The 21,354-nt window shown below is 44.1% G+C and overlaps 1 long non-coding RNA gene across 1 annotated transcript in view; it reads left to right on the top strand.

Moving 5' to 3' along the window:
- LOC131504750 (uncharacterized) overlaps window positions 1-21,354 on the top strand; it is a 133,921-nt gene that overhangs the window by 36,559 nt on the left and 76,008 nt on the right. Inside the window, exon 2 of the long non-coding RNA XR_009258137.1 lies at window positions 13,933-14,019. This is a non-coding gene — a long non-coding RNA (uncharacterized LOC131504750). The remainder of the gene's footprint in view (window positions 1-13,932; window positions 14,020-21,354) is intronic.

The following is a 21,354-nucleotide window of genomic DNA, read 5'->3' on the forward strand; positions in this document are numbered from 1 at the left end:
AGAGAGAGAGAGAGAGAGAGAGAGAGAGAGAGAGAGAGAGAGAAGATCCAAAGCAGGCTCTGTATTGAGATATGGAAAGAACAACCCCAATGGCCTGTCACAATTTACCTGGGAGGCTGGGATTATTATCTTCTCCATTTTGCAGATTGAGAACCTGAGGTTTATAGGGGTTGGGCAGCCTCCTTGAGGGCACACAGCTTGTTAGTGGGTAGAGATCAAGCTTGAACTCTGTTCTTCTGGCTCTCAATGCCATGTCTTTTCCTTTTTCCCACAAGCAAAGAGAGGACAGAGTCCCACCCTTGAAAAGTTTACAGGGATACAGCAAATGGCTCATAGCCTTTAAAGAGCACTGAAGGGGTGCTTGGGTGGTGTAGTCAGTTAGGTGTCCAACTCTTGATCTCGGCTCAGGTCATGATCTCATGGTTTGTGAGTTTGAGCCCTACGTTGGGCTCTGGGCTGATAGCGAGGACCCTGCTTGGAATTGTCTCTCCTCTCTGCCCCTTCCCCAATCGTTCTCTCTCTCTCTCTCTCTCTCTCTCTGTCTCTTTCTCTCTCTCTCTCAAAATAAATAAATAAACTTAAAAAAAAAGAACACTGAAAAACAGCTTATAGTCATGTAGACTCCAAGAGGTGGCTCAGAATAAAAGGAATTCAGAGGAGAACTGAGCCAGGAATGGCAGAAGCAGTCAGGAAAGATTTCCTGGAGGAGGTGAGGCTGGGTAGGTTAGACACAGAAGTTGGGTACAGTTGGGATAGGCAGAGGTGGGGGAGTTATATTTGTGTCTCCACTCCCAGCTCCCTAGGAAGACTATGATCTGAACTATGGGAAGAAGACTTGAACCATGGAGAGAACACTTGTGAGACATTAGGCTTGGACCTGGCTAGGATGGCTGGAAGAACTCGCTGCTGTTCTCCCTCTGATTCTGTCCAGAGGAACTCTTTGGGAAGGGGAGGCAGCAGGAAGGGCATTATCCACAGATGAGCAGAAGGGAAGTGACCCTGTCTTCAGGACCTTCCAAATGGCCCACCCCTAAGCGTCGCCAAGATGGCTAGCAGATCTATCCATTCAGGCCAGGCATCGGATCCTGTTGCCCCAGGGGCTCCAGATGTGGCCTAGAAGCTGCCGGGTATTACTCAGCCACCCTCCCCACCTCTGACCCCGTCCCCACCTGGGACCAGGCTACTCTTCTGGGTACTCAGGAGGCCTGTTGCCTCCAGCAGCTGGTGCAGGATTAATAATTGAGGCTCTCTCCTGAGCTTTGCGTCCATCAGGGACTAGTCCTCCTGCTGCCTGCTATTATTGTGCTCTGATCAATTAGTGGGGAAGAAATGAGGTCAGAGAGAGCAGGTGTGGGCTTGGCTTTGTTTCCGGGGAAGGGCTAGGTTGGGCTGTCGCTGGGGTGGGGTGGTGATGATGAAGAGACAATTCTCACGGCTTTAGGCCATGGGCAGTAGAAAGGAGAATGGACCACAGCAAATACAGGGCTTTTAGCTCAGAGGGCTTGGCCTCACTGTTGCCAAGAGATAAAAACAGCATTTGGAAAACATTTGTGCTCCAGGCTGCGCAGGGCACTGGGATGGGCCCATTAGCCACTTAATGTCCTGGATAATAACCCTCGGCTTCTGAGAATGTCAGCTGGAAATCCAGACTCTACCAACAGTGTGGAAACAGGCCAGCATCCTTGGCCTCATGTTCAAAGCCCTCTCCATTTAGCCAACCAATCCTACTCGCTTCATCTATAACCTTCTCTCATGTGGCTCTATGCTCCAGCAACCTGAGCATGTCCTGGGCTCTCTTATTTCCTTTCCTTTGCTTAAAATGCTGCTCCCTTCTGCCCTACTATGTTCCATCTCTGCCTGTTAAAATCCTCCTCATGTCATATACTAGCTTCTTCATGAAGTTTTTCTTATAGTCTCTATCAGCAGTTGTCTTTTGCCTCTGACCTACAGGATGCCAACAACATCTTACCTTATATTAAGGGAATTTGAACTTGTTCTCCTTTTCCTGTTCAAGAGCACTGGAATCACAGAAGACCATGACATGTCCAGTTCTGGACAGCTGGCCTTGACTTTCTAGCACACAGTAGGTCTGAGGAACTGTGTTAAATCTAATACCCATCTATACACATGCAGTCTATTTCTCTATATCACTCTGAACACATGAATGAGCAACTTTTTTCAGCCATTGATGCTTTTGCATTTGCTCTTCCCTTGGCTTAAGTACCCTTCCTTGCTTTTTTCTCTGGCAAGATCCAGCTCCACATTAGGTTAATCTGTGCTCTCTCTGTATCTTGAGCTCCTGTCTTTGATGTTATCATTCACACTGTGCTGTGAATAAGGCAGGCATTTTCCTCTCAAAAGACTTACAGCTTAGCAAGCAAGCAAACAGCTACAGCACAGTCTTCAAATCCAGGGTTGACTCTCAAGCTTCAGGCTTTGGTGTCATAAAAATTCAAATAGTATAAAAGGGTAGCTAACAAAAGGTTTATCTTCTCCAAAACCAGAGCTGCTGCTATACTGCACAACTCCAGGCAGGCCATTGCCACTGTGGTCTAGACACGTGGCTCCACCTGGGCTTGTATAGTGCACAGGCTTTACAACCATATCTGGCAGCCCTGCTCCAATCCCTAAGCTGAAGTTCCATTCCCCAGAGGTAGCACTGTTACATTTCTTGTGTATCATTTTAGATGCTTTACACATACCAAGCATTTGTGAGTGTGTATCCTTTCTTTACACACATCGGATTATGTTATACACAATCTTTTGCATCTTGTTTTCTTAGTATATCTTGAAAATAACTTTATATCAGAACATCTGGGGATCTACTTCATTATTTTCAATACTAGCACACTATTCATATTATATGTGTGTACCATAATTTAATTACTCCCCCATTGATGAACATTTAGGTTGTTTCCAATTTATCTTAACACTCTAAACAGTACTGCCACAAACACCTTTATAGGTATATATTTGAAAGCTTTTGGTGAGTTAGTTGTCTGTGGGATAAATTCCCAGAAGCTGAATTGGTGAGTCAAACAGAAACATGTGTTTCAAAGTTTGATGCACATGACCAAATTTCCCTTCAAAGACTGAGCTAAGCCTTCTAATATAAGTAGGAACTAGTAAGGTTAAGGCCTGAGCATAATGAGCAGCATGAGTAGAGGCATGATGGCTTGATAGAACACAGCCTGCTTGGAGAAAATGAATTGTACTGTGTGGCTGAACTATAAAGCAAAAATTGCATGGTGAGTGATGGGGCTAACCTCTCTGAGGCAGTGGCCAAGTCACTCAGGTATTGGTCTAAATCTCAGGGGTTGGCACCCTATGGCTTGCTGGCCAAATCTGGCTCCCTGCCTATTTTTATAAACAGAATTTTATTGAAACATTCCACACCCATTTGCTTACTTATTGTCAATGGTTGCTTTTGCTACAATGGCCCAGCTGAGTGGTCGCAACAGAGTATAGATATCCCACAAAGCCTAAAATATTTACTACCTGGCCCTTTATAGAAAATGTTTGCTGTTCTAACTAGTAATACCAGCCTGAGAACAGTGGCAGGCATTGGAGAATTTCAAGGAGTAGAGGGACATGGGTCAGATTTGCATTTTGAAAAGATCACCATTGCTGTGTAGTGAGGATGGGGGTTGGGAGGTGTCTGAAGGTGCAGGAAGAAGGCTTGTGCAGGACTCAGGTGAAAGATTATGCCCTGGATTAAGGCAGAAGCATTGTGGATGAAGAAAGGAACATGGATTCAGTAGTGCTTGAAGAATAGCTGGGTTTCTGAGTGAGGAAGGTCCACTAGAGAAGTCAAGGATGTTTGGGAAGATGCTGTGTTCTGGTGTTGACAAGTATGACAGACGAGTCAGGCACCCAAATCCACTGACTCCATTCTAGCTGCTGGTGCCAGTGCTTGGAATGTGACTGCTCTGGACCAGGGTCTCTGGTCTCCCTTAGGTTGAAAGACCAATGTCTTCCAACCTTTAAGCCGGCATCGTCACAAGGAGACCCTTATAAGGGGTTTCTTATAAGGATGTGCTCAATTTTTATCTTCTCTTGGAGCACCAATTCAGCTTTGATTTTTAAATGTAACCCTTCTTGATTTTCTGCCCATTTAGAAGGTTATCATTGAGATGACTCAAATGATGCATGAAGTGGTGAGGAACTTGAACTCATGGCATAGATTGGGCTGCTATTTTCTTTTACCCAGTTCCATGAATGTAATCTTCTGGTCACTTCCAACAAGAGAATACTTTCCCCCCTCTTTGAGCCAGTGGGGGTATCCTATTCAAATCAGAAAGGTTAAGTATAAAGAGGAGGTAAAGAACTGGGAAAAAATGATTCACTAGAATTTAAAAGGATAATGACAAAGGATATTTTTTTAAGCTTATTTATTTTGAGAGAGACAGACAGTGTGAGTGGGGTAGGGGCAAAGAGAGAGAATCCCAAGCAGACTCCACACTACCAGAGCAGAGCCCAATGCAGGGCTCAAATTCACAAAGCTGCAAGGTCATGACCTAAGCTGAAACCAAGAGTCAGACAGTTAACTCACTGAACCACCCAGCCACCCCAGGATAATGACAAGGGATCTTAAGCGTGCATTGGAATCAGCCTCTTCAGAAGTCGGACTCAGAATCACTGTTGTCTGAGTCATAAGAATTATGTCCTAATGACAACACAAGACAGACCATGGTTGTCCAGGTAAAGGTAGAAAATAAAGAACAAGTATAGTTCAGTGAGACCTGTGGTAGTAATTGCTCTGCCTTTTATTTTTTATTTTATTTTATTTTTTTTAAATTTTTTTTTTCAACGTTTTTTATTTATTTTTGGGACAGAGAGAGACAGAGCATGAACGGGGGAGGGGCAGAGAGAGAGGGAGACACAGAATCGGAAACAGGCTCCAGGCTCCGAGCCATCAGCCCAGAGCCTGACGCGGGGCTCGAACTCACGGACCGCGAGATCGCGACCTGGCTGAAGTCGGACGCTTAACCGACTGCGCCACCCAGGCGCCGCTGCTCTGCCTTTTAAAACAGCAGTCTGGGACATCCTCTGAAAGTATAAAGGTTGACCTGAACAGAGAAGAGAGAAGAAGGGAGAAGGAGGGACAGACAGCAAAGGACAGAGAGAATGAGAAGCAAGTGAGTAAGAATGGAGATGGAGAAGAGGAAACTGAATAAGTTCCTGTGCATAGGAGGTACAGGTGAGGTATTTATTGTGCCAGGAACTCCAAACTGATGACTAATTTATTCTGCATAATAACTCTGAAGTGTGGGTTGTATCATCATCACCTTATGCACAAGGAAGCTGAGGTTCACAAAGAACAAGTGGCAGAAGTGGGGCATTAACCCAGGGCTGTCTGACTCCCAAATCTGTGCTCTTTCTTCCACCCTCCATAGGGCCAAGAGTGGGTAATGGGTAGACTAGGGTAGAGGGAAGAGAATTTAGGAAGGCAACAGGGCTGGAGAAGTCTAACAAAATCCAAGCGCTTGCCAAACCCGGCCACTCATGCCTGAGCAGCTGGCTGATTTTTCATAAAATAAAAGAAGTCCCTGAATTGAGAAATATGTGTGTCTCCTAGATTGGATTGTGCAGTGAACAGTAGCCAGAGCGAGCAGTAATCCATCACGGCCTGGCGTTGGCGGGTGCTGCCAGCCGGAGCCCTGGTGGAACTGTTGTGAAGGTGACCTTGGGAGAGAGCCAGGGTCCAACCTCTAGCTGCCTCCTGGGAGCCTGGGCATGGGATGGACGGAGATGGGGTGACAAGTTCCCTCCTCCCTACTGCTGAACTATTTTCCTCCATTTTCTTTTCAGCATTTTACATGTTGCACCAATGCTGGTCTGGCATCAGCTGGCTGAGGATGGTCCCAGGCTGAGGATGGGGCTGACCTGGAGAGATGGATTGAGCCAGCAAGACCCCAAATCCTACACATCCTACACTGAGACTCAATTTATCAGCCCTTGTGACCTCAGACCTAACTGTCCTCCCTTGTTGGCTGAATTCCTTGTGTGGAGCCAATTGGCCTGAGATGAGCCCTGAAGGGCATCACTTCACTTAGGGAAGGCCAGTGGTTAAGGATTCTCTGCAGTCAGTCAGACCTGGCTTGGTTGCCTATTTTACTATCTGTGTGGCTCAGACATGCTATTAACTTCCTAGCCTCAGTTTCTTCATCTGTAAAATAAGAATTCTTAGTATACTTGAGAGAAAAAAATAAGATCATGTAGGTAAATAAAGCCATTAGTTAAATGCCTGATGCACAGTATCTTTTTTTATTATTATTATTTTTTTTATTTTTTAATATATGAACTTTACTGTCAAATTGGTTTCCATACAACACCCAGTGCTCATCCCAAAAGGCTGATGCACAGTATCTTGACAAAATGGTAGTTATAATTATTTCCTTTATTCTTCAGGGTCACCATGGCAGATGAGGATTATCTATCTTATTTTACAGGGATCCAGAAATGTGCCCCTCTGTGCCTTTGATTTAGAAACGACAGAGAACAAAAGACTTGCTTTCTGGAACCCATATAAGCCTTGATATTTTATGTTCTGCAACACTGTCGGGCTTTCTGATCTCCTGCATTCTTGGCTACCATAAACTGAGTGCTCGCTATGTTCCAGGTACTGCATTAAACTCTTCTCAAACGTTAGCACTAGCTGCTGTAACAAAAAACCCATGAAAGCATATGGTTCAAACACTATGAAAATTTATTTCATTCTCAGGTCAAGTCCAGGATGGGTGTTCCTGATTGATAGGAAGCTCTCCTCCAGCTGGTGAGTCAGAGACCCCGGCTGCTTACATATTGTGGGTCTGTCAGGTTCATCTCATCTACGCCCAGTGGCAGAAGGAGGAAAGAGCACAGAGGATTGAGGTTTTTGTGTACCAGGTCAGGAAGTGGCACACATCACTTCTACTCATGTTCCATTTGCTGGAATTCAGTCATGTGGTTTCTCCTAATGACAGGAGACTGGGAAGTTTAGTCTAGTGATGTGCCCAGGAGAAGAAGACATGGGTTTGGTAAAGAGCTAGGAAGTCTCTGTCATGTGTCATCATTCTGTTTTATTCTTACAACAATTGAGGGAGGGAGGGAGGGAGGGAGGGAGGGAGGGAGGGAGGGAGAGAGAGAGAGAGAGAGAGAGAGAGAGAGAGAGAGAGAGAGAGAAAAGAGAGATTGCTCCTTCTGTCTTAGCCAGCACTTTGCCATGAATTCCTTTTCAATCTTCCAATATCTGCCTGGCCCTTTAACCCTGATGATCTCAGTGGAACCCCTTTTCTTCTTTCCTTTCCCCACCAATTTCCCTTGTTCTAATTATTTCCTATAGGGTGCCAGATATTTGTATAATATTCAGTGTATCTTATAAAGGGTTTTCTGTTCTTTATCTTACAATAGATGGTGAGAGTTATCTATAACAATAGGCAAAACTTACTGAGTGCTGATAATGTGTTTTTCCAAACATTTTATACATATTAACTCATTTAATCTTCACAACCATTTATGAGGTAAGTTCTGTAAGAATCCGATTTTACAGATGAGAAAACTGAACTACAGAAAGGTTAAGTAACTTGTCCAAGGCCACTCAATGGTGTAGCCAGAACTGGAATCCAGCCAGTCTGGCTCCAGAAATCTCTGCTGTGGACTATATTATTATTGAGTAGTATTGTGGGTCGGACTCAGAGCTAAATGCTCCATATGGATTAACTACAAATCTATGAGGAGTAGATAATTGTCATTGTCCTTACTTTACATATAAGGTGCTCCAGGCTCAGAGGTGTTAAACAACCTGTCCAAGGTCACACAGCTATTAAGTGACAGGTCTGAATGAGACCAAAGTCTAAACTCTAAGAACAGTGAGATTGTATTTTCATTTCCACAGGGAAGAAGAAGGATTCATTTTATTTTTTTATTATTTATTTATTTTTTTAAATGTTTTCTTTTAATTTATTTTTTTAATTTTTTAAAATTTACATCCAAATTAGTATATAGTGCAACAATGATTTCAGGGGTAGATTCCTTAGTGGCCCTTACCCATTTAGCTCATCCTGCCTCCCACAACCCCTCCAGTAACCCTCAGTTTGTTCTCCATATTTATGAGTCTCTTCTGTTTTGTCCCCCTCCCTGTTTTTATATTATTTTTGTTTCCCTTCTGTTATTTCATCTGTTTTGTCTCATAAAGTCCTCATATGAGTGAAGTCATATGATTTTCGTCTTTCTCTGACTAATTTCACTTAGCATAATACCCTCTAGTTCCATCCACGTAGTTGCAAACAGCAAGATTTCATTCTTTTTGATTGCCAAATAATACTCCATTGTATATATATACCACATCTTCTTTATCCATTCATCCATCGAAGGACATTTTGGCTCTTTCCATACTTTGGCTATTGTTGACAGTGCTGCTATAAACATGGGGGTGCATGTGTCCCTTCAAAACAGCACATCTGTATCCCATGGATAAATGCCTAGTAGTGCAATTGCTGGGTCATAGGGTAGTTCTATTTTTAGTTTTTCGAGGAACCTCCATACTTTTTCCCAAAGTGGCTGCACCAGCTTGCATTGTCACCAACAATGCAAAAGAGATCCTCTTTCTCCACATCATCGCCAACATCTGTTGTTGCCTGAATTGTTAATCTTAGCCATTCTGACAGGTGAAGGTGGTATCTCATTGTGGTTTTGATGTATATTTCCCTGATGATGAGTGATGTTGAGCATTTTTTCATGTGTCAGTTGGCCATCTGTATGTCCTTCCTTGGAGAAGTGTCTATTCATGTCTTTTGCCCATTTCTTCACTGAATTATTTGTTTTTTGGGTGTTGAGTTTGATAAGTTCTTTATAGATTTTGGATACTAACCCTTTACCTGATATGTTGTTTACAAATATCTTCTCCCTTTCTGTCAGTTGCCTTTTAGTTTTGCTGATTGTTTCCTTCGCTGTGCAGAAGCTTTTTAGAGGTCCCAGTAGTTCATTTTTGCTTTTGTTTCCCTTGCCTCCAGAGATGTGTTGAGTAAGAAGTTGCTGTGGGCAAGATCAAAGAGGTTTTTGCCTGCTTTCTCCTCGAGGATTTTAATGGCTTCCTGTCTTACATTTAGGTCTTTCATCCATTTTGAGTTTATTTTTGTGTATAGTATAAGAAAGTGGTCCAGGTTCATTTTTCTGCATGTTGCTGTCTAGTTTTCCCAGCACCACTTGCTGAAGAAACTGTCTTTATTCCATTGGGTATTCTTTCCTGCTTTGTCAAAGATTAGTTGGCCATACGTTTGTGGGTCCATTTCTGGGTTCTCTATCTGTTCCATTGATCTGAGTGTCTGTTCTTGTGCCAGTACCATACTGTCTTGATGATTACAGCTTTGTAGTATAGCTTGAAGCCTGGGATTGTGATGCCTCCTGCTTTGGTTTTCTTTTTCAAGATTGCTTTGGCTATTCGGGGTCTTTTCTGGTTCCATACAAACTTTAGGATTATTTGTTCTAGCTCTGTGAAGAATGCTGGTGTTATTTTGATAGGGATTGCATTGAATATGTAGATTGCTTTGGGTAGTATCAACATTTTAACAATACTTGTTCTTCCTATCCAGGAACATAAAATATTCTTCCATTTTTTTGTGTCATCTTTAATTTCTTTCATAAGATTCCTATAGTTTTCAGTGTATAGATTTTTCACCTCTTTGGTTAGATTTATTCCTAGGTATTTTATGGGTTTTGGTGCAATTATAAATGGGATCGATTCCTTGATTTCTCTTTCTGTTGCTTCATTGTTGGTGTATAGGAATGCAACCAATTTCTGTGCATTGATTTTATATCCTGAAACTTTGCTGAATTCATGGATCAGTTCTAGCAGTTTTTTTTTGTGGAATCTTTGGGTTTTCTATATAGAGGATCATATCTGGGAAGAGTTAAAGGTTGACCTCCTCCTGGCTGATTGGGATGCTTTTTATTTCTTCATGTTGTCTGATTGCAGAGGCTAAGCCCTCCAATATTATGTTGAATAACAGTGGTGGGAGTGGACATCCTTGTCTTCTTCCTAACCTTAGGGGGAACGCTCTCAGTTTTTCCCCATTGAGGATGATATTAGTGTTGGCTCATTCACATATGGCTTTTATGATCTCGAGGTATGCTCCTTCTATCCCTACTTTCTCGAGGGTTTTTTTTTTTTTTTATCAAGAAAGGATGCTGTATTTTGTCAAATGCTTTCTCTGCAACTATTGAGAGGATCATATGGTTCTTGTCCTTTCTTTTCTTTTATTTTATTTTATTTTTTTTTTTTTTTAAATCTTTTTCCAACGTTTTTTATTTATTTTTGGGACAGAGAGAGACAGAGCATGAACGGGGGAGGGGCAGAGAGAGAGGGAGACACAGAATCGGAAACAGGCTCCAGGCTCCGAGCCATCAGCCCAGAGCCTGACGCGGGGCTCGAACCCACGGACCGCGAGACCGTGACCTGGCTGAAGTCGGACGCTTAACCGACTGCGCCACCCAGGCGCCCCGTCCTTTCTTTTATTGATGTGATGAAGGAAGGACTCATTTTAAAGAATGGGAAGGCATATGGTTAGTATGTCATTTCAGGTGGTTTGTGTATATTTTAGAGAGGGAGAGCAAGCACTGAGGAAATGGAAGGCCCTCCACTTTGCTGACTGTGACAAGGAATATTGAATCCTTCTGAGTCCCACTTGCATTCTTGCACTCAGGAGCCTATATCACCTTGCAGAAAACTTGTGCATGTTAGCATTTGAAATACTCATGTGTAAATCCCAGATTTGCCCTTGATCTTGAATGAGACTGAGTCTTATTTTCTTATTTCTAAAGTGGTGATACTACAGTCTGTCTGCATTTTAGGTAGGTGTGTGTGTGTGCGCGCGTGTGTATGCACGCGCGCGCACGCGTGTGTGTGTGTTGTCCTTTAGAGAGTCTGGAACACAGTAGGTACGTAATAAATGGTTGCTCTTGTGTGACAGCTGAGGGGTTGGATAGCTGGCTTAATACCACAGAACAGAAGGTGGGTTGAGAACAGAAGAGCTATCCTCAGGTGAGGTGCAGCACAGTCCTCCTTTAAAGGTGAGGAAACAGTCTAGGGGGCAGGCGATTTACTTTCCCAAGGTCACACGGCCAGTTAGTGGTGGCAGCAGGACTCCTGGCCCAGAGATCTTTCCACAGCTCAGCCTCAAATAACAGCCTTTGGATTCTATACTTTTCAGCTCTTCTCTGATGGGTTGAATGATGATCCAGGGGCCCCTAAGAATTACTCTGGCCCACATCCTTTGTTGAAAGATAAATAGTGAGTGAACCTTCTGCAGTGAGTTGGAACTACTTCTCCCTTTGTTTGTCAAGGTCTGGGGGGTCACAATGGGTGACTCCAATAAATAGCAACGGTCTGGGAGCTGTACTGTGAGGACCCATCAGTAATTTTCTCATTTGTTGGCTAAATGCATGAAGATAAAACTCCTCACCTATCACATTCCCCTTGACTCTTAGATGTCTTCAAGGTTAAAGGTTGCCTTGTTCTAGAAGCTGAAATATTCCTGTTGGCCAAGTCTGGTCTTACGTGGCTGATGTTCTTCTGAGATAGTGCTGCCCACTCACATCCCCCGGCTTCCATACTCCATCTCACTGGTCATTCACCTCCCTGACCAGCCATCATCTTCCCTGACCTGAAGCCTGCTACAGCCTCTACTTGGCCTCACTGCCTCCCCCATTGGCTCTTTAGCCCACTATCTACACTGAAGCCAGAATTAGATTTCTTGCCATCACTTGCCTGTTTAAGAAACACTTTAAGGGACTTCCTGGGTGGCTCAGTTGGTTGATCATCCAACTTCAACCCAGGTCATGATCTCATGGTTCATGAGTCTGAGCCCTGTATTGGGCTAGCTGCTGTCAGAGCCCACTTTGGATCCTCTGTGCCCCTCTTTCTCTACCCCTCCCATGCTCATGCTCTCTCTCTCTCTCTCAAAATAAATAAACATTAATAAAAAGAAGCCTCCTGGTCCCTCCTGCATCATTTCCCACATTCGTGCTGGCCCCAATCCCTCAACAGGCCCCACACATTTTCAGGTCCTTGTTCTCACTGCCTGCACTACTGGCTCCCTTCAGCTGCCTGGTCCAAACTCCAAGCCCTAACAAAAATACTTTCCCTTCCCTTAACTGCTCAGGTCCTTCTGCATGGGACTCCTAGCATGCTTTGCTCTTGTCTCATTGGGTGGTAACTGATGTTGACCTCTTTGCTTGGCTTCTTAGTTCCCCACTGGGCACTAGATTCCTGGAAGACAAGGCATGGTGTGTCTAGGTGTAATGGCTGGGTTGTTTGTCAAACTGAGCCCAGCTGATTGCCAAAATATGGAAATATTTTTGTACTATTTGGCAATAGCTATCCGGGCCTTTCCCCCAGGACCCTTAGCCTTCCTGTGGTCCAGCAAGTAAAGACTTAATACTGGGCATAGCTGAGGGCTCCCACTTGGTCAAGCTGGCTGTTACATTTCTAATTTCACCACGAAAAACCTTTCACAAGGAATGGGACCCATTTCGTTCTTCTCTACCAGATGAACACCCCAGGTTCCTCCAAGGTCTTGGCTTTATGAAGAGTCTCGAGCAGTGGCTTGGGAGCCCCTGCTCACTGGAAAGTAACAGAAGCCTTCCCTTCAAGATGCCCAGGTCTGAGAGCATGGGAAAGTGTGGCCCTTCTCTGGTGGCCTAACATGGAGGCAGGTATTAACAGCTTGAGATTTCAGGACCAAAGGTTGTGGAGGGCTTGATAGTTCCGCTCAGTTATAGAACCCATACTGCATGCCTGGCACCAAGTGAGGCACTGGGCCTCTAGAGCTACATCAGGGTAGACCTTTTGGAGTTCACAGCCTGTATGGGGAGACAGGCATGTAAACAAACAATGACAGCATGGGGTCATGATAGAGGTGGGTGTGCGATGGGGCCTTGAGAGGTCCAGAGTCAGGGAGGGCCACTTGGAGAATAGAGAAGGCCAGCTGGACCTGAGTTCTGAAGGACTGCACAGAGGAGTCTTTCTCTGAGCCCAGGGTCACCCCTTCCGGACCACTACCCTCCTAGAGCAGCAATGCCCAGTCATTGCTCTGTCTCTGTCATTGCTGGTCTTCTCCTGCCAAACCACAGTGTGACAACAACAATAATCAAAACTTAGGGGTGCCTGAGTGGCTCAGTTGGTTAAGTGTCTGACTCTTGATCTCAGCTCAGGTCATGATCTCATGGTTGTGACATGGAGCCCTGCATTGGGCTCTGTGCTGACAGTGCAGAGACTGCTTAGCATTCTCTCTCTCCTCTCTCCCTCCCTGTTCCTCTCTTCTTCTCTCTCTCAAAATAAATAAACATTAAAAAAACTTAAATTGTGCTTACCATGTATAAGTGCTTTATATATAATAACCCATTTAATCCTCACAGTGATCCTATGAAGCAGCTGCAATAAATGTTCCTGTTTTATAGATGGGGAAACTGAGGCAAAGAATATTTTTGTAATTTGTCCGAAGTTGTGGAGGGAGAATGTGGCAGAGCAGCTAGGCAGCCTAGTTCTAGCATAGAGGTATTTTAGCCACCATACCACTCTACCTCAAACCATCTCCAAATATCACAGCTGGGGTCCTCATCTCTGTGGTGAGAACACGAGGTGGTCTTTTCTTCTGGAATGTATCATGTGGTTTGTAGTCCCCACAGTCTCAGGCACGTTTTGACACAAGCTCCTTGAGATCCCAGGTGCTACATGTATCTGTTGGAGCTCACAATGAGGGTTTAGCCATGGGCAATCGCATCCCCCCCCCCACTCCCACCCTTGAAGCCAGCATAACATCACAACCTACAAGAGCTCCAGGAGCCCAGGTCTAACAGAGGATTCCCAAACCTGCAAGAGTCATTGTTGCCCAAGCTGGCCTCACCCTTTCTTGCATCCGTGTCCTCACAATGCTCCCTCCTCTTCTCTCACAGGAACCTGCATGGAGGAGGTGACATCTAAGTTGGATTGTGAAGGGTGAGGAGTTTTTCATGCAGAGGAGAGGAGCACAAACCTTTCAGGTAGAGAGAGCTTCCCAAGCACAGACATGGGAGTGTGAAATAGTATGATGTGTTTGGGGAATGAGGAGAGTCAGGGTCAATGATGAGGCTGGGAAGGTAAATAGAGGATATGACCTTTGCCTTCAGTCATTGGGCAATAGGGAGTCACTGAAGAATATGGCATAGTGGAATTGCATGGACGTATTGGTGTTTTAGACATACCATAGAGCATGGTTTCCTAGGAATGGACTGGCGGTGGGGCAGCCAGGAGGGAGGCTGTGCCATAGTTCTTATACAATGATAGCTTAAATTAACATGGTGAAAGAGAAGGGGGCAGCCAAGAAATGCTTCTAAGGACTTGAGACTGCTGATTGTGGGGTAAAGGCAGGAGGAGTTGGCCCCTGGCTCAGGCTCCTGGCTTGGATGACTTGGGGCTGGTGCCAGGAGAAGGGATACATTTGGGTACTTTATAAAGTAGTGAGATCTATCTATTTTGGACGGTGACTCAGGTGGGGCTCAGGTGCCAATGTGCCCTGGATTGTTACCTACACAGGTGAGCTCAAGAGTGGGCTTTGGTCTAGAAATAAAGATCCAAGAGTCCTCAGAGGAGGGAAGAATGTGAAGCCATGGGAGGGGGTAAAATTCCCTAAAGAGAAGGTGCCAATGACACCATGAAGGAGAACCAGAGAGTGGACCCTGAGGGAGGCTAGCAGTTCAGGGGCAGGCCACATGGATGATATCTTCAAACTGTCAGGTATAAGTCATTCATTCAACAGACTGATCACTTCCTATCTGCCAGGCTCTGTTCTTTATGCTATGAATGCAGTAGGAAGTGAGATAGAAAACCTCTGACCATGGAGGTACATTCTAGTGGAGAGAGGTGGACATAAACCAAAGTAAAATATGTAGCAGGACAGGTGGTGGTTAAGTGTTCTGGAGGCTAATTAAGCAAAGGATGGGGGGTGGCTAGGGAGGGTTGAAGTGGAGAGCTGCAATTGTAAATGTGGGGGCCTCATTGAGGTTATATTTGAACAAAGATTTGAAGGAGGTGAGTGAGGTGGATATCTGGGGGAAGACTGTTCTAGGAAGAGGAAACAGCAAGCGGCCCTAAAGTAGGCTGTGCATGGCACATGGGAGGAATAGCTGGGAGGCCATGCAGTTATCACCAATATTGTATAAGTATTATTGTTATATAGTTATTATATAAATTTTTAGTATCTACCTCTGCTCTGTACTGCAATGATTTTTGTAGAGGTGATCTTGGGCAAGTCCCTTAACCTCTCTGTACCTCAGTTTCCTCATCAGTAAAATGGGGATAATAATAGTATCCACTTGTTGGTTAGATCAGATGAGTTAGTATATGTAAAGTACTTTGCATAGCACCTGGTACAGAGTATTTGCTGCTACTACTAGTATCACTATTATTACTTTTATAATCATCATCTCCCTCTCTCTAGACTTCAAGCCCTTTGAGGACAATGGCTGTGTGTGGTTCTTCCCTGCAGCCCAGAGCCAGCCCAGGGCAAGGCTTCACAGTGTAGGCTCTATAAGGGAGTTTTTGGATAGAACAAATAGAAAAACAAAAGGCAGGACATGGAAGGAGCCAGGTCTCTGGTGCCCCCCCACCGCCCCAGCTCCCCAGACCCTGCAGAGCTGACCAGGGCCTGGGCGGCTGGGGCTTGAAGCAGGCCTGAACTCCATGTGCATGTGGAGCCTCCAGGCCTGACAATCTATTTGTTATTAGGGTAATAAATAAACAAGTTGCTTGTCAGCACAGGGACTGGCACGAGCGCCTTAGAAGATAAATGCTGCCTCTGAAATAGACAAATATTTACCATCCTCCAGACGAAGTTGTCAGCCCTGCTAAAGGCCTCCGGGGCTTAGAATTAAAGTGCACATTGAGATTTTTTTTCTACCCTAATGGAAATATATAGCATACTTCTTCATAACAAAGAATGTGTAGCTGCCTGTCCTTGAGCACCTACTGTGTTCTGGGGCTTTCCATCACACTCATCACAATCCTCTGGGGTAGGAATTGTGATCACCACATTCCAGATGAGGAAATTGACACTTGAATGAGTGAAGTGACTTGCTAAAGGCCACATAGTGAAGGCTGAGATTTGAACCTGATCCCTAGCCCAGGCTCTGGGTTGGAATTTCCTGTAGCCAGTATGTCAAGATCCTTAGCTCAGTGGGAGGAGTGGTAGGCACAAAGACGGGCTCCTCTCCACCTTATTACTCTGGGCTCACTTCTACTTTCATGGAACAGACAAATGAGGTTCTTAAAGGACTGTGTGCCTGAATGAGGTTGTCACAGGAGGATGGCAGATGTTGTTTGAGTTTTAAAACTACAGAGCATTAGAGCTGGGAGAGGCTTTATAGTTCCTTATACAAATGGAGACCAAGGTCTAGCCCAGCCCTGATATGTTAGCTTCTGCTGTGTGTGCAGGAATCATGTGACATGATCCCCACTTCACAGATCAGGAAATTAAGACTTAGGAGACAAGCAACTTGTCCAAGGTTACATTGCCATGAAATGGCAGCCCCAGGGTTCCAAAGTGGAGCATCTCCAGAGTGTGTAGGTAGAGTGAATGGGTCACCTACATGCCAGGCTGTCAAGATCCACTCCTGGTTCTGTCATTTATTAGCTGCATGACCTTGGGCAAGTTACTTAGCTCTTTGTGCCTCTATTTTCTTATCTGTAAAATAGACATACTAATAACTTACCTAGCAGGGTTGTTGGGAGATTGAAAAAGTATGTATAAAGTACTTATACTCTGTCTGACATATAGCAAAAATATTAGTAATTATTATTTATTACAAATATTAATTATTATTATCATTATTGAGTTGTTTGTGTGTCATTCATTCAGCAAAATTTATAGGTGTCTGAAGCAGATGCTGTCAGTACCCACACATATGCCCCCAGAATTTACCATTTCTGAGCATAATGGGCAGGCCAGAAGTACCAGGGTGTTAGCATACAGAGCAGCTTTCAGCCAATAAGTAATGGCAGCTGGTGGATACATACCCCAGCTCTCTCACCCCTCAGGTGGGATATTCCGAGACAGAAATTCTACACTGGTTCCTGCAGTTACGTTCCACCAACTCGTAGAGGTAACTTGCTTAAAAATACACCCTCTATTGGTGCCTTCCTTTCCTTAGCTCACTTCCCAATAATCATTCTAGAGTTTCCTGAAACCACTTTCCAAATACACTACCTGCAGTTTAATCCTTGTTTTAGAATCTGTTTCTGAGGAAACCCAAACTACCCAAAGGTAGTTTCTAATGTGTATCAGATCTTATGTTTGGGGCTGAGTAGACAGGTGAAGTAGAGTTGGGAAAATGAGGAGAGAATTCCTGGCAGAGGGAACAGCATCTGCAAAGGCACAGAGATATGAATTGTGTTTGGTGAAGTGTGAGGAGAGGAGTATTGCTGGGCTAGTTTGACTTTTACTTTGGCTGTGATATGGACAGGTTTAGGAAAGATCCCTCAGATGGCCATAAGGAACACTCTGCCCAGACAGTAGTCTCAATTTAATATTTGAGGACCGTCTGCAAAAAGTGGGGTGTTCATCTGCATTTTTCCTGTAAGGTTCCAAAGGTGTTCATCAGCTTAAGGTTGGTTTTAAATAGTTGAATTTCATTAGAAAAACACTATAATTGCTGATGGACCTCATTATGAAAGGCTTAGCCTAGAGACTGTGAAGGCATCTGAACATTCTTTGAACATTCTTTGGTACAGGCAAGAGGCTCAGCTCAGTCCTAGAAATGACCTCTGCCTCCCTCAAAGAGCAGGGACAGGGTCTGTCCTCTTCCTCTCTCTGAACCCCTGAACAAGGCTTTCTTTTCCTCATGTTCCTCCTCCAAGAATCATCTCTTCTAGATATAAATCACTGCTCTTCTCAAGTCCCTGAAGTTCCTTTTGGATGTGTACTCTCTTTCAGTTCAGCAAACAGTTCTTGAGTTGTACTTGAGTGGAACTCTTGAGCAGGCCCTGGAGACCCAAGGATGCCTCAGATGTGAGTCTGTGCCTCCAGGGAAAACTCTCACTCTTGAAGAAGAGATGGGCATGTAAACTGACAGTGATTTATATGGTGAGGAAGATGTCACAACAGAAAGGCAGAGGGAGGGATTAATCAAATCTAGGGAACAGGTCATGGAAAGCATCTCAGAGCCAATGTAATCTAAACAGGGTTTTGAAGGATGCAGAAAAGTTGGGTACTGCTCTTCCTTGACTAGGTGTGTGCCTTCATAGAGAATGAGCATCAGACTCTGCCACACTTTCAACTTCTTCCCCTAACTCAGACTCCTCCAAAGCTAGATATGCTCAGCCTCTATCCCCATCCTCAGCCACACCTTGAGTCTCACCCCATTCTGGTGGGAAGAGAAAGTAGCTGAGAGCCTGGGACCAGCACTGCCCCACCCCCATCCCCACTTTGCTTTTGAATTCCTGAGCTGGAGCTCCTGTCCCAACTATATGAACTCTGGGTATTCTTTAGTTTCTCCCAGTGAAACTCTTGTATTTTATTATCTGATTTATTTTGTCCTCACAATATTAGATAGGCCCACAATATTGGATAGGTGGAGCAAAGTTCTCAGGGTCACACAGTCAGGTAATGTTTGAGCAGATCCTTGGACCTGGGACTGGCTGAGCCCATGGTACCATTCTAATAAATCAATTTGTTAAAGCCTTGGAGATGCTAGAACATTTGGATAGAAGATTCTAAAGTTGCTGAATATCTCAACAATCAACCTGGCTTCAATCTTACCTTCTTTCTACTAACAAATTTTCAATTTGTGATAATTCAGAATTTGTGAGCTGGCCTGAAATTTACCTTTGCCTTTGCCATGAAAAGTCTCAGCAGAGGTACATATTTTTGAAGAAAAAAGCCCTGCTATTTGGATGTTTAATTGACACTACATGTATCAACATTATGTGCCCATGGCAAAGATTTATATTCATTCATAAGAGTTAGCTATTCTAAGCATGGTTTTGATGGGCAGTAGAATATGCCACTTGTAGAGATGTGGGGGAAGAACATATTTCCTTGCTTTCATCCTGTAATTCACACTTTTATTTGTCAGAGACTCTGAGCCTCTGCCCCACAGCCAGTCACACTAATTCTGATTATTTATTTTTCATGTACTTTTATAATGGGACAGTCCTCTTCCCATGCCAATTGCTGTGCCATTACTCATGTTGAAGATGAAGGCAAAGTGGTTAAGGAGGAGAGAATTGAAGTCCAATCATAGATTCCCCCACTGACTTTATGTGTCCTTGCACAAATTTTTTAAACTTCTTGAATGTCATTCAAGTCTCTACTTTGGCTTAACTTCCTTTTATAGCTCCAGCTTCTGCTTATATTCCATAGATTACCTAAACCCTTCAGTCAAACATGCTTACTTCCCATTCCAGGAACATGCTCCATTCTTTCCTCCTTCCTCCTTCACTAGGAATGCTCTTTCTTTGCCTTAAAATCCCATGCAAAATGGGGCATCTGCATGGTGCAGTTGGTTAAGCATCTGACTCTTGATCTCAGTTCAGGTCATGATCTCATAGTATGTGAATTTGAGCACTGCATCTGACTTTGTGCTAATGGTGTGGAGACTGCTTGGGGCTCTGTCTCTCCTTCTCTCTGCCCCTCTCCAGCTTGTGCTCTCTCTCTCTCAAAATAAATAAACTTTAAAAATTAAAAAAAAATCCCATGTATCTTTCAAGACTCGGATGAGAGGCTATTTTCTCCATAAAGCTTTCTTCTCAGCTGGCTGTGAGCCTCCCCTATCATCTCTTTGAGAGATTTTAGTCACATCCTACCTGGCATTAGAATTCTTGTAGACATGTCTTTTTCCTATTACTAGATTATAAGCTCCTTGAAGGCAAAGTGCATATTTTCTATATACTTATAAATCCACATTATAGACCTGGGTGTACAGATGTAAGTGGAGAAGTTGGAATTTATACTTGGGGGTTCTGACTGCAAAGCCCCTGCTTCTATATCCTATGGAATGGATAAAATAACTTCAATTTCAAATGCTGATAGTTATTTTGTACTTTGTGTTACCTGTAAAGATGAATCGTAAACTCTGAAGTTCTGTCATTCTCAGGAGATTATGGGATGACTCTGGCTTTCTTGGATGGCCAGGTGGGAAATTCAGCAGGAACTCAGTTGCAGATCTATGTCAGAGATTTCACCATGGAACCCAAGTCTGGATTTGGGGGACATCCAGGCCTGAGACTGACCATCCCTTGTTCCTGGGATCTTCAGCTGGGTGGGATTCTGAGGCTGTGTGGGGATCTGTACAGGTTCCCAGTCACCCTTCTTATACCTCAACATCCACTCTTCCAATCTTTTCACCATCCAGTGACTCCTATATATCTTGCATTGAACTAGGTCCTGAAAATACAAAGATTAACCAGACACCATCTTTATCCTCTAGGGGGAGGCAGATATGTGAACAGATAATGAAAGCCTATGGAGATATATGTTATGGTAGAGGAAAGCCTAGGTGTTGTGGTGGCCCAGAGCAGAGGGCCCAGGGGATCTGAGAGATCACACTTTCTGCCTCTTGCTCTTTCTGGACTGTGGAGTACATTGACTCATTGTGAGATCTTAGACATATCACATTTATTCTCTGACCTTGATTTTCATTCTCTGTACAGCAAGGTATCTGGGGTCAATGATCCCCCCAGATCTTATCCCACAATATTTAACTCTGTAAGTAAGTATTGATGCCTCTGTACTCATGCTGCTGGGCACAATGCCAGTCATCATAATACCCTCAATATTTCTCAAGAGGGGCCTCCTCAGAGCTCCAGGTCTCATCAGGCAGAGAAGCTCTGGTATTAGGTTGTTGACTCAGGACTTACAGAGAGGTTTCAGGTCATCTATTGGTGTCTGTCAGTGCTGGAATGGCCATGTCTGCTCTGAGCATTGCCTGCCTTCCTCCTATTTCACTGGGGAGGGTGCTCCCTGTAAACATCATGTCAGGACCCGGGGATGCAGTGTTAAGCAAAAATAGATGCAGTTTCTATCCTCATGGAGTTTACAGTCTAGTTGGGGAGTGAGCCTTAATAAAATGGTCAACAAATGAATGTATAATTACAGCCTAAGATAAGTGCTCAAAAACAAGAGGCATGGTTCTAGGAGAGCAGGTATAGTAAGGACTGAAAAATATCAATAGATTTAGCAGCATAAGGTCATTACTGAGGGCTGTTTTGTTAGAGTCATAGGTCCAAAAGCCACACAGGAGTGGGCTAAATTTAAATTGGAGGTAAAGAAGTGGAGATGGTCAATGTAGGTAACTCTCAATCAGTGAGCACTGAATGAGCTGGAAGGAACTTCAGAGGTCTTT

Source organism: Neofelis nebulosa, chromosome 2 (genome assembly GCF_028018385.1).
Source record: "Neofelis nebulosa isolate mNeoNeb1 chromosome 2, mNeoNeb1.pri, whole genome shotgun sequence".
NCBI classification, from domain to species: Eukaryota; Metazoa; Chordata; class Mammalia; order Carnivora; family Felidae; genus Neofelis; species Neofelis nebulosa.